The sequence below is a fragment of the Apodemus sylvaticus genome, chromosome 5, assembly GCF_947179515.1.
Source record: "Apodemus sylvaticus chromosome 5, mApoSyl1.1, whole genome shotgun sequence".
NCBI lineage: Eukaryota > Metazoa > Chordata > Mammalia > Rodentia > Muridae > Apodemus > Apodemus sylvaticus.
Window position 1 is genome coordinate 70,202,863 of NC_067476.1, and position 7,840 is coordinate 70,210,702.

The window sequence follows — 7,840 nt, forward strand, 5'->3', positions numbered from 1 at the left end:
CTCTTACAACACTTCTTTAGACTAAAAAATGATAATATTGAATTGAGTCTGTTAGGGTCTGAGAATTGCTGAAGGAAAACCCTAGATTCAAATAATATACAAAGAAAAAGAGTATTTATTCTACAGAAACAGCATGTGGAGGTCCACTATCCATCACGAATGGGGACCCTAGGAGGCGTTCACAGGCCCTTTTTTAAGAAGGGCTAGGGAATTTTACAGAAGGATTAAGTAATCTTTAATGTAAATAGTAGGGGCCAAAGCAGTGACAGTATTTTGAATGGCTACTACATTAATTCTTTTATATGTGGTGAGACCTTACATACTAGATTAGATAATCTAAAATTACATTTGTAGGTCCCGAGGAAACTACATGGTTAAATTCTGGTTGGATTGTGATATGTGATCTGTGATCTGTATTCCTATGCTATAAACATTATGTGGATTTGGTATATAATTCAGTGGTTATCTCTAACTACCGAATTATATACCAACACCACATAGGGCTGCCCAGCAGAGAAGGCCGACACTGACAGTGGGATGCAATGGTTGTGGAGCTGCTAACTTACGGCCTAGTTCCTGAGGCTGATGACTTTCTTTCTGAAGTTAGAAGAGGGCCTGAAATGGACTTTATCTTGTCCTCTCAACTTATAGAACAATACATTTTGGGTGCATATTTAAAATACTAAAACATACCTGGGCTCTAGGTTCTCCTGGCATACCCTGCCCTCTTTCCTGAACTTTCCAGCGCAGGGAGTGGAATTCTCCTCCAGAGGCTCTTTCCTATACAGTCCAGATATTTTGTTCTCTAGTCTCTCCATCTTCCTCCACCTCCTTCTCCTCCATTCTCTCCCCCCTCTCTCTTTCCCTCCCCTCCCCTCTCTCTCCCTCACTCTCTCTTTCCCCACATACTCTATCTTTCTCTTCCCCCTCTCCACTTCCTCTCTCCCCAGGATGTTTTCCCTGGTCTCATTTCTATGGACCAGTAAACATACTCAAAACTGGTTACCCAATAAACCTACCTCTCTATATACTCCAATCCAGCTTGAATTGGTTAATTTCTGGAGGAGAAATTATATCAATACTTAGTACATAGAAAAAAGCAAATGTGATTTCCAAGTCAAATATATAATAGAGTCAACAATGCATCATTTAATCTATCCCTGGGATATTCATTAACCCCCTTCTGTTCTATAAGATCTTTACATTTTTATTAGATTTATCCAGAATTATTTGTCCTATAAGATTATAACATTTTCTATGCAATAATGAATAATGTCCAAAGATTGCAATATATATAGATATAGATATAGATATAGATATAGATATAGATATAGATATAGATATAGATATAGATATAGATATAGATATAGATATAGATATAGATATAGATATATGTGTGTGTGTGTGTGTGTGTGTGTGTGTGTGTGTGTGTGTGTGTGTGTGTGTTTGTGTGTGTGTGTGTGTGTATTGCCCCATCAGCCCCAATCTGCAAGGGCATCTCTAAGACAGTCATCATCTCTAACAAATGTGAAATCTCAAGATCATCTTATTCATAATTTGAGTCAGAACCCCATTGGAATTCTGTATATGTATCAAAAGCATGATCTGGAACTATTTGATGTTATTATAAGTTCCATTTAGGGTTTTCTTGAAAGTTTCCTATTCTGAGTCAAAGTATCCTCTAATCGCTGTTCTATGGTCTCAAATCTAGAATCTAAAATTTTAATCCTTTTTAATCTCTTTTATAAAGGATATATAAAATTGTAACTACTATTGACAAAATATTTTTATATTTTATGTTGGTAAATGTAGCAAAATTACATGTAAGCCAGATGTCTTGTGACACTGTACCTTCTTTTTTATTTTAAACATATATATACATATATATTCATCATATATATGATAAAATTTCATACCCAGTTTAGAAGTTTGGGGCTTTGAAGTTTTATTGCAGCTTTGGAAAGAGTTTCCTTATGACTGTAAGCATCTCAGACCAACATATGTAATGGCAGCTAACTCGGCTCCCTTAGATGGAGCCATGGTTTGCCCTCTGACACTCCCAAATTTGGGCTTCTACAGTATGAACCCAACTGGGCTATGGCTTAAGAAGGCTATATATGTCTGACATGCCCCTAAGACACATTTTCCTATCTTCCAGAATTTTCAAACTTTCGTACTTCCCTAATAGAACTTTTCACCTTTTTATTCCCCAAAGTATAAATTATAACAATATGTTAAGTGTAAACCTAACAATCATGTCAGGATGGTGGAAAATAAAAAAGGTTGTTTTTGTTATTGTTGTTTTGTTTGCTTCTTTAATGTCAAACTCTCTTCTACATATGCATGTCTGTAACCACAGATTGGTACTGTTGCCAATTGAAGCTTTTTATTGCAAAGTGAGAATGCCAATGGTGTGAGAGGTAACTACTTAACATGCTAAGACCAATGACTTTGAGTGTTCAACAACAGATGGAACACATAGGACAATGCCCCTTAACAAGGCTCAAGGAGCTTCATAGAAAATAATAGAAAACTATAGCATCCAGAAGTTAGGGAGTGCTATGAAAGGAGCACTTTGTATATGGCATGGATGCTACACACAAGAACTCAAAGTGTCTTCGTTTACCTATACATGCCTTCACAAAAGGAAGAGTGTTACATTTTTTTAGCATGGAGAATAGAGGGACTCCCAATGTTCCATCTTTGGGAAGAGTAGTCTAAAGATAGTTGATGGCTATTAAGGAAGAAAAGTCAGTTTTGTTGGGGGTGGATATTTTCATACAGTAAGTGTTAATAATATTATTTCCTATTATTCAGCTCTTTTCAGATACCATACCCCATCCACTTTCATGTACTTTCTTCCAAAAACAAGAAAAAAACACTTATTGATAGTTTTAATAAGAAATGTCCTCTATAGTGTTGGGCACTTAAACATTTGCTCCCTGGTTGATAGTGCTGTATATAAAGATTGTGAAGCCTTATTCAAGAAAATGTATCATCAGGGGTGTTGTTTGGAAGTGGGTAGCTTCATGATACATCACTGCTTTGTACTTGTGATTGATGTGTTTATATCTTTTAGTGTCTTTCTCCTGTTATTATGGCTGCCTTTAGCTACCACAACTCTCTCTCTCTTGCAAGAAGGAAATTTCGCCCTGTAGGACTTTAATTCAAAATAAACTATGTTTATCCATAAGTAGTGGTCCTGATTTTTTGTTCTTTTATCACAGCAACAGAAAAATAACAAACACTGGAGTGTGTCTATTTATATGTTCTCAGTTTACCAATAAGTGTCCCTACACCATGAATATGGGAGAACTAATTGTACTTAGTGTATTAGAGAAAAGAATGACAAAGTCAAGGGAAGCCAAGAGATTTGGAAGTGGAAGAGGGAGATGGATATAATCAAAGTACATAGTAAAGATGTATAAAATCTTCAAAAATAAAATAGGAAACTGTTTAAACTAAATGCATGTATTTCCTTGATTTTTATATGAAATAGAAAAGAAAAAATTTGCTTGCAACATTGTAGACTCAATAATATTTATATTATAATTTTGTTTTCAAACATTGCAATCATAAATTAATTGAAGACAGGTTAGTACAAGAGATGCCCAAACAATATAGTCTGTTGTCATTGCCTTTATTTGCTTTCCATAACTTATAAATTAGACATGGTTGCTGAAGACCCCATATACTTCACACATACAACTTAGAGGATTTGAGCTGGAATTAACCCAGAAATATCCTTCTTGAGGACTAGTTTTCACAATATCCAAGATACCAAGGAAGAAAACTAATCTATAGTTTTGGCCAGTTTTAAAGCATTTAAACCACAAGGACCACATCAGTAACACGTCCCCAGTGGCATAATCTTGCACTTGTATCTTGACGTAGCTAACATGTCTATTTTACTTAATGTTTATTAAATATGAGGAAATTCATGCTTGGTACTCTAAACCTACCTTTTTTTGCAGAGGTAATTGCACCTAGAAGAGAACCTACTACTAATATTTGGATAAATCAGCATAGTTCTAAATTATATTTGAAAAACTGATCTTAATATCTATAAATAAGAATAACTCCCATCATTCAATGATGAAACTTCTTTTTGCAGCAGAGAAATATATAATAGTACAAAGGGAAGAGAATGTGGAGTGACCATTTCCAGTTGATATATAATTTACAACAGTGTCATACACTTACATCTTGGGAAAATTGGAAAGAGGGATAGACAAATTAAAAGATCAGAGGGCCAGGAGAACAAATAGAAATGAATAGTGGTGGGGGAAGGGAACTTGGGGAACTACTGGAAAGTCTCATATTCCAGGGATGCAAGAGGTTTCCAGGAGCCAATAGGGATGACATAAGCCAAAATACCCAACAGCAGGGAGATAGATCCTGAAGAGTGCACCTCTCGTAGACAGACATGGACCCCAGTGGAGAGATGGGGCCACCACCCGTCTAAAACTTTTTAAGCCAGAATTGTCCCTGCCTAAAGGAAATTCAGGGGAAAAAATGGAGCAGAGACAGAAAAGGCCATCCAAAGATTGCCCTATGTTGAAATCAATTCCAACCACAGACACTAAACCAGGACACTATTGCTGATGCCAAGATGTACTTGCAGCACAGGACAGGTATGACTGTCCTCTGAGAGGTTTTACAAGCCACTGACTAAGACAGATGCAGATACTCATATCCAACCATTGGACTGAGCCCAGGGACCCTAATGGAAGAGCTCGGGGAAGGACTGAAGGAGCTGAAGTAGGTTGCAAGATGAAGGAGATTCCTATGTGGATAGGAAGAACAATATCAATTAACACTCGTATTTTTCAACAGATATTTTGTTAAAGCAGAGATTGAATGGCAAGCATCCTCATAGCTAAATTTCTTCTTTTTTATTTGTTTTGTTTTTAGATTTATGTAGTACTAAATTTGAACTGGCTTAATTTTTCATGGACAATACTTAGAAATCAGTTTATAGTAAAAGTATAATCAGTTTTCAACCCTCATTGTTGATACATTTTCATTTTATTTTATTAGGTATATTTTTGTTTACATCTCAAATTGGTCCATTTCCTGGTACCCCCTGCCCTGAAAATCCCATAAGCCTTACGCAATCAACCCTCCCCCACTTCCCTGTCCTGGTATTCCCTGTCCTGGTATTCCTCTACAAAACAGCATCAAGGACCAAGGGCCTCTCCTTCCTTTGCTGTCTAACGAGACCGTCTTCTGCTGCTGATGTGTCTGGAGCCATGGGTAACTCCATGTGTACTCTTTGGTTGGTGGTTTTGTCCCTGGGAGCTCTGGGAGTACTGGGTATCTCATACTGTTGTTCCTCCTGTGGCATTGCAAACCCCTTCAGCTCCTTGGGTCCTTTCTCTAGCTCCCCCATTGGGGATCCTGTGCTCACTTCAATGGCTGTCTGAGAGTGTCCCCCTATGTATTTCTCATGCACTAGGAGAGCCTTCCAGGTGATAGCTATATCTGGCTACAGTCAGCCAGAACTTGTGGGCATCCACAATAGAATCTGGGTTTTGTAACTGTATATATGATATATCCCTGGGTAGGATAGTCTCTGGATGGTCTTTCCCTCAGATTCTGCTCAACCCTTTGTCTTTGTATCTCCTTCTGTGGATATTTTTTCCCTTTCTACAAAGGACCCAAGGATCCATACTTTGGTCTTCCTACTTCTTGGGCGTCATTTGATATGTGAATTGTGTCATGGGTATTCCAAGCTTCTAGACATTTTCTATAGAATGGTGCTATCTCCTTCAAAGGAATGAATACATTTTAAAGTACTTAACATAGGGAATATTCACTTCTTTGTTCTTTATATATTAACTTACTCAAAGGTAATTATGTAATTGCCCCATGTGTGTATGTGTGTGTATGTGTGTGTGCCAGTGTGTATCTGTGCACGCATGTGTGTGTCTGTGTGTGCTTGTGTGTATGTGCAGTGATAGAGGAGATTGTACATATCCCTGAGCATATGTGCAGAGTCCAAAACAGTGAAATAATCATCTATAAATAATCTCTACTACATTATTTCCTTGATATAAAGTTCCATCTGAACATTCAGAATTTTTTTTTAAATAAAGTCCCGTGAGCCCCTGGAAACTGACTGTGTCCACATTACCAATACTGTGTTTCAGTTGTGATAATATGTCTGGCTTTTGTATAATGCTACGAATCTAAAATCAGTTCCTCGTGTTCACACAGGAAGTACCCTTACCCACTGAACCATCTACCAAGTGTAATGGTTTAGTTTTTTAAGATATACCATAATCCAGTACCAACCTCTTCCCCATTTTCCTTATGGCACTCTTCATTTCCTTATTCCTGAAAGTGTAGATCATAGGATTGAGCCATGGTGTCAGGATGGTAGCAAATAAAAACATGTGTTTTTCAGAGAAGAAGGCAGATGTAGGCCTTGCATATATTATTATACATGGCACAAAGAACAAAACTACCACCGTAATGTGGGACCCACAGGTTGAGAGAGCTTTATGTCTCCCTTCAGAACTGTGGGTTCTCACAGTGAACAAGATGACATCAAAGGAAATAAGCAACAAAGAAAAATAATAATGCAGAAAGACCCACTATTAGCAAACACCAAAATGACAAAAATACGTGTGTCAGTGCAGGCAAGCTTCAGTAAAGGGAACAAGTCACACAAGAAGTGATCGATGACATTGGGGCCACAAAACGGCAGATGCATAATGAATATAATTTGTATGGTAGAATGCAAGAAGCCCCCTGTCCAGGCCATTCCTACCAGAATTCCACAGAGCCTCCTGTTCATGGAAGATGAGTAATACAAGGGCTTACAAATGGCCACATAGCGGTCATAGGCCATGGATATCAAGACAATCACCTCTATGCCAGTAAAGAAGTGGACAGCAAAAACTTGTGCCATGCAACCTTCAAAAGAAATGGTTCTCCTCTCATAAAGCAATTCTACAGTTACCTTTGGTGTGATGACAGAGGAAATGCAAGCATCCAGAAAGGTCAGGCATGCCAAGAAGTACATGGGGGAGTCAAGAAGTGCAGGACTACATACAATGGTAACCACAATTATTATGTTGCCTCCAACTGTTGCAATGTAGACAAAGAAAAATACAACAAATACTATTTTCTGAACCTTTGGATTCTGTGAAAGTCCCAGGAGTAAGAACTCAGTGACAAAGCTCTGGTTTTTCATGATTCTCAAAAATATTGTTAATGGAAAATATGTGTAAACATATTTTTCTTTATTTTTCAAATTCTTCAATCAGTATCTTAAAAATATAAAGAATTATAGATATATAAACTCCAGTCATAAATTTTGAATTAATTAAAATAAATTTTAGAATTAAAATGTAAGCCGGGCGGTGGTGGTGCACGCCTGTAATCCCAGCACTCTGGGAGGCAGAGGCAGTTGGATTTCTGAGTTCCAGGCCAGCCTGGTCTACAGAGTGAGTTCCAGGACAGTCAGGGCTATGCAGAGAAACCCTGTCTTGAAAAAACCAAAAATAAAAAAATAAAAAAAAAGAATTAAAATGTAATTGAGAAAATAAAATCATATTAGGAAAGTTTACCTTTAAATATGTCAAAAACATTAAAAACTAGCTTCAATATTTTTCTTAAGGAGTAAGAGCACTTTTTCTTCTTGTAGAGGACCTGGGTTTGTCTCCTAGGACCTTTATAGTGACTAAGGATGATATCTAACTCCAGTTTCTGGAGTCCTCTCATTATCTTCTTGAGTACCAGACACAGACCTGGTACACATATGTGTCCCGTGCACTCAAATAAAATAAAAATAAACCAATCCTTAAAGGTACTAGGAACTTAGAAATATCTA

The 7,840-nt window shown here is 37.3% G+C and overlaps 1 pseudogene; it reads right to left on the reverse strand.

Annotated features, from left to right (window-relative positions):
* Positions 1–6,269: 6,269 nt before the first annotated feature.
* Positions 6,270–7,204, reverse strand: LOC127684377 (olfactory receptor 4C15-like; annotated as a pseudogene).
* Positions 7,205–7,840: the final 636 nt, after the last annotated feature.